The sequence below is a fragment of the Saccostrea cucullata genome, unplaced genomic scaffold (assembly GCF_032062105.1).
Source record: "Saccostrea cucullata isolate Sc308-1 unplaced genomic scaffold, CSIRO_AGI_Scuc_v1 ctg17243, whole genome shotgun sequence".
NCBI lineage: Eukaryota > Metazoa > Mollusca > Bivalvia > Ostreida > Ostreidae > Saccostrea > Saccostrea cuccullata.
Genome location: NW_026930287.1, coordinates 23,427 through 29,389, shown reverse-complemented (window position 1 = coordinate 29,389; position 5,963 = coordinate 23,427). Strand labels below are relative to the sequence as shown.

Here is a 5,963-nt window from a genome sequence, read left to right as displayed (position 1 = left end):
AGTAAACGTTTTATATGACCTGAAAGTATGTAAAGCAGACAAGGTTATCTTACCTATTTATAGGACTAACGAATTCCCATACACATAAAGCATGAAAACTAATAATTTCATATTTGTTTAGCGAAATAATTTTGATTATTTCTTGAATAACACTTAGCTGCAGAACGGTAGCTCTCTAATTTAGAACAAATTTCGGATAAAGGAAGCATAGAGTGCTTCAGGTCACGTTGTCGAATACTTTGATGTACGCAGTCGTTTTTTTTTTTTGTCGGCTACTTCGGGTATCATTCTTTGCATTGTATGCTTTTCCCCGCATAAGAAATGGTGTCCAATAATTTACCGTGTATTTTTCCGTATTTCTGGGCGAGGCATATTATTTGAAAGACATTTTCACGCACAATCTCAAACTTAAACATAGAAATGTAATTATTCGTTATTCAAAATCATAAAGTTTTTTTTTTTTTTTTACCGTTGAAAGGTAAATAAAGTATCAGAAAGTTGTGATGTACCTGACATTTCTTAATTATGGGGTAGCATTGTAGCAAACTCTGTCAGTTAATAATGCAATAATTTATGGCATAAATTGCAACGCTTAATGATATAATTTCATTAACCAGTGTTTTCTCCGAAAGCAAAACATATTTGGGCCAACGTTGGCCCAATTTTTTTTCCAACGTTGGCCTACTGTTGGTTACCGTACGCTGGCCCACGGTAATTTTTCCTCATCAGCCCAACGTTGGTCCAGCACGTTGACATATTGTTGGGCCAACGTAGATACAATTGTTTGACAACTAACAGCCAATCTTAATAACTGGTTGGTTAGGTTGGCCCAACGTTGGTCCTTTGTTGAAATGTCAGATGTCATATTGTTAGGCCAATGTAGTTTTTAATGTATGCCAACTAACAGCCAACCTTAACCACTGGTTGGTTAGGTTGGCCCAATGTTGACCTTTTTTTTACAATGTCAGATGGCAAATTGTTGGGCCAACGTAGTTATTACATAGAAACATTTGCAATTGGTTAAGTGATTCTTTAAATAAACCTATTTCATGACTGTTTAAAATAATTAATACACAATTGAATCTGCATTCATAATGCATACATGGACATGTTAAATGAAAACATTACTTATGATTCACTGTGATAACATTTTATATACATCAATTCAATCATAATTTACAAAATTTTAAAATTAATAATACAGGTAAATTATGAAAAATTATCAATTCAAAGTTCTTTATCCGGGCTCACTTCCTTTATTACTGTCCTTTTGTTGTATTCCCGCTCGTTTTCCGTCCCTTCGTCGCCTCCCATTTTCTTCGTCTTGATCTTTGTCATACGCACTCGTACATTATACACTTCTTTATGCATGGTCTTTGATTTCATTGTTATTTACCGCCACAACATTTGTTTCCCTTCCAGTCTCTGACTGAGTTTCTTTTTTACAATCGTGTTTGTAATAGACAGTTAAAAATTATATAGATAGAAACAACTTAAAAGATGTTATTTAACCTTAACTTACAGTGCTTGTGTGCAAAAACATGACAAGAATGAATTCCGAATCAATTTTAACAGTATTGCAACATTGACATATAAACATAAAATCGTTTACCAACAAAGACTTAACATTTTTGATCAAAGGTGCTCCAATGAGTGAAAGAACATTGAGCCAATGTAAATTGCCTACATTGGTCTAACATTACCAACTTAGGCCAACGTCTTGATGCTATTTGGGCTTTTCAAATTTCATGCATCTGAATTTAATGCAATTTTAAACATTTCTGTTGTTAAATTTTCCAAGCACTGCAATACCTAGTCTTATAAACAAAGCATATAATCAAGTAGAGACTCGCTATTAACTTCCTCCAGTATATGTTTTACCTTTTACGTTATCAGATTACCTACCGAGTTATATTTAACATTGTGTTTTCTATGTAGTTCACCAGGTCGTGACCTTGACCTGTCCTAGACTGACCTGTAACTATATGGCTACAGTGTGGGATATAAATGTGGAACAGACGGGTGTCCCACGTGTGACTGTGCTCTACCCTCAGGTAAATATAGAACCAGAGATACATACAAAAAATTAATGATAAATCAAAGATATACTATTCTATTTAGTACCAAATAGGACAAAGGATCTGTGAAAAACAGCAAGCAACTTCATTCCTAACTTGTTAAGGAATTTATACTGCAATAACAATAACTTAATTTTAGTTCGTTATGTTAAGTTCTGACAAGATTGGAAAAGCGTTGGTTGCAATTTTAAACAGAAATCTTACTTGAAAATATAAAACTACATAGATTTATGTCTTTTTAAGATTAAAAGAAATTCATAAAGGGGCTAATAACTAGTTGCAAAGTATATTTCTGCAACATATTAAACACACCATATAAAATACGTTTACGGTAAACATGTACATTAAAATACATTTGTGAAAATCCAAACCTTCTAAATCACAGGATACGCCACACATGAGATTGTCAAGCAACACAAAGTGGATTGTACAACTTCCTTCAGTTGTCCTGCGTCATATGACGTTGGTTATAAGTGTGGAGTGGACGGTTGTTCTACCTGTGAATGTTTGGCGGGCTACGTACAAACACAAACGACGGGTAAGTAGTCTACAGTTCAAACTGAGACAACAGGCAAGTCGCCTACAGTAAAAACTGAGACAACAGGTAAGTCGCCTACAGTATAAACTGAGACAACAGGTAAGTCGCCTACAGTATAAACTGAGACAACAGGTAAGTCGCCTACAGTACAAAATCAGACAACCGGTGAGTGGCCTTCGTATAAACTTAAGCAGCCGGTAAATCGCCTATATGTCTTATTAATCTAGCTTTCGAAATTTTATTTCAAAACAATTTATTTTTTTTTAATTTGAAAGTTTGTATTTTATTCTAGACCAATGTATTGATTGTGAATATATTGATTTCCTGACCCCAACACCAGAAACAGTCACCTATGTTCAAACTGTTCCGAAGCAAACACAAACTGTTTACGTCACAGGAGGCAATGAATGCACTGATTGTGACGTCACCCCGCAAATGGTGTCCTACGTAAAGCCAAGGCCGCAGACACAGACTCACTTTACGTCAGTGGTAACAATGAGTGTCATGATTGTGACGTCACGCCACAAATGGTATCTTACGTAAAGCCAAGACCACAGAAACAAACTGCTTACGTCACAAGTACGAACGAATGTCATGACTTTGAGCCCATTAAGCCTCAGATGGTGTCTTACGTAAGACCAAGCCCACAGCAGCAGACTGTGTATGTTACAGGTACATTTTATTTGAATATGAAATACTTGTACCCGTTTTATGATGTTACATGTTCAAAAATAAATGCACAAAATTGAGTTGTTTATTTTCCTCCATTTCCTCCAGGAACACAGACGGAATGTAACGGGTGTGAAAAACCTCATACCTACTTCATCCAGAAACCTACACCTCAGAAACTGTATATAAAAAAGCCGGACTCGACGGAGAACGGAATACCCTTATACGTAGATAGACCACGCCCACAAAAACAAACAGTATATATACAAAAACCGGACACGACGGAGAACGGAATACCGATATATGTAGACAGGCCACGCCAACCACAGAAACATACCATGGTTGTCACTCAAACACAGAAATGTCACAGCAGTCACACGTGTGGATCAGGTAAGGAAAAACACAAAAGTGTGAAGTTCAGGTCACTACGTATCACGTGAGGTCAGACACGGAAGTGTCATAACAGTAATGGGTTAGGTCATTCATACCAGGTTAGGACGAAGTCAATTATCTTTAAAATTTCATTTTTTTCCTAATTTTGTGACTGAAGCTACATAATGCTATTTCATCTTTTTATTCACATCAAAGCCATCATTTCGTTGTATTTTCTTGATAATCTATTTCCATTTATTGAGATAAGTATTATAGCAACAGATGTGACATTTTCCTACAAGAAGACAAAAAATATGTTTGTTTTAGATTGCTGACTTTAAAATCCCTTTAATATGATTTTATCAAGAGAATTCATATCTGTCTTTAAAGGTCTTAGAAAATGATACAAGTCTTTTTTTCTGGTGAGACTGATTAAATGATATTGCTTTTGTGGATCGTATTATGGGCGGTTATTTTATACACGGGCTGTCTCAAATCTATTCATATATTGATGTATTGTTTTTTATTAATTTTTACCAGTAGGTTCTTCTAGCGGTAGCTCCGGTGGTGTTATCATGAATGTACTGACGGGTGGATCTGGTTATATCAGTGGCGGATCAGGGTTCAGTTCTGTTGGAGGCGGTGGATCCAGGGGAGGCGGTGGTGGGACTCCTTATGGAATTAGTGGTGGATCAACTGTTTACAGCAACGGGCGCGTGATTGGAATGAGTGGCAGCGGGAGTGGTAAGATCCAGAAGGTTTTGACCGACCGAATGAAATCAAATAAAAACATACCATAAATGGACCTTGTGTCTACATTAATAATTTAAGAATATATGACGCTGAATGCATATCTTTGATTTTTTTTGCTTTACAAAGCAGCGTTCTGTCCTCTCTCTTTTTTGGTTTATTTTGTTTTACGTTGTACAGTACTGTCCTCTTTTTTTCGGTTTATTTTGTTTTACACTGTAGCGTACTGTCCTCCGATGAGACATGACTGTCATCCATCTTGTATCAAGTATGACGATCCCCATTGTAGACGGTGTTTATGTTAAAGGTACACTGTAGCGTATTGTCCATTTTTTGGTTTATTTTGTTTCACATTGTAGCGTATTGTTCTCTTTATTTGTTTTACTTTGTTTTACATTGTAGCATATTGTCCTCCGATGAGACATGACTGTCATCCATCTTGTATCAAGTATGACGATCCCCATTGTAGGTGGTGTTTTATGTTAAAGGTAATAACGTGTGTAGGCGGTGCTTATTTAGGTAGGCTGGAAATCTCACATTCAGTCGCCTATAATGTTAAGGACTGATCCCTCTGATGTTTCGGAGATCCTTGTTTGCTCTGCTCCTTTTTGTATTGTTTTATGGATATCGATATCCTTCATACAAAAAAACATATATTTGTTTGAAAACAGAAATGTACTTAACTCTGTCACTGGAAAAAGCAAAAATTTGCAAAATTATTAACAAGATTATACCGTATGAACAGATTTTTTAGCGAAAATTTTATTTGTACATCATAAGCGAGGGTGCCAGGATCGCTAAAATTTAATATCGCTAAAATTAATTGCACCTTTTTGTAATTCCTTCTTTATAAAGCTTTTTAAAATCGCTAAAAGCACATTTCGCTAAAAATAAAATATCAAATTTTAAGGACAAATCGCTAAATTTGTATCTCGCTAAAATTTCAAGTTATACGATATTCATGTATATATTTTGAATCTTTAATTCCTTTAACTTTTCATCTAACTTTTAATTAAATTTTCAAAATATCGATGCTCCTGGATTATTACTTTTTTTCTGTCAAGAAATTGGAATGACTTTCCGGTCATCGATGTTCCTTACGATAAAAGAAACTATAGCTTATGGGATTATTACTTTTTTTCTGTCAAGAAATTGGAATGACTTTCCGGTCATCGATGTTCCTTACGATAAAAGAAACTATAGCTTATGGGATAAAGCTTTTTTTCAATCCGTAATTTGAAGTTTCATACGACATAATATTATAAGAACTTTCAATGAGTCCTGTATACAGTGGTTAACTATTTAATAATGCTTAGATTTGTAGCAAAATTTATGACTGAGTAAGACAATGCATTTTTCGGTGATTTTTTCAGAGAAAGAAGAAGAAGACAATGAACAACAAATTTAATGGTTCCAAAGATTTAAAATCTGTTTTTTTTTCCTGAATAAATCCACCGTATCTTCTCCAATTCATCTTATAATATGTTTTTATGTTCTGAGTTAGTTAATCAAATATATGCTTCAAATATTTTTTTAATAAACTTATTCAAAGTGTA

At 34.8% G+C, this 5,963-nt stretch overlaps 1 pseudogene; it reads left to right on the top strand.

Annotated features, from left to right (window-relative positions):
• Window positions 1-1,649: 1,649 nt before the first annotated feature.
• Window positions 1,650-5,963, top strand: LOC134283601 (uncharacterized; annotated as a pseudogene).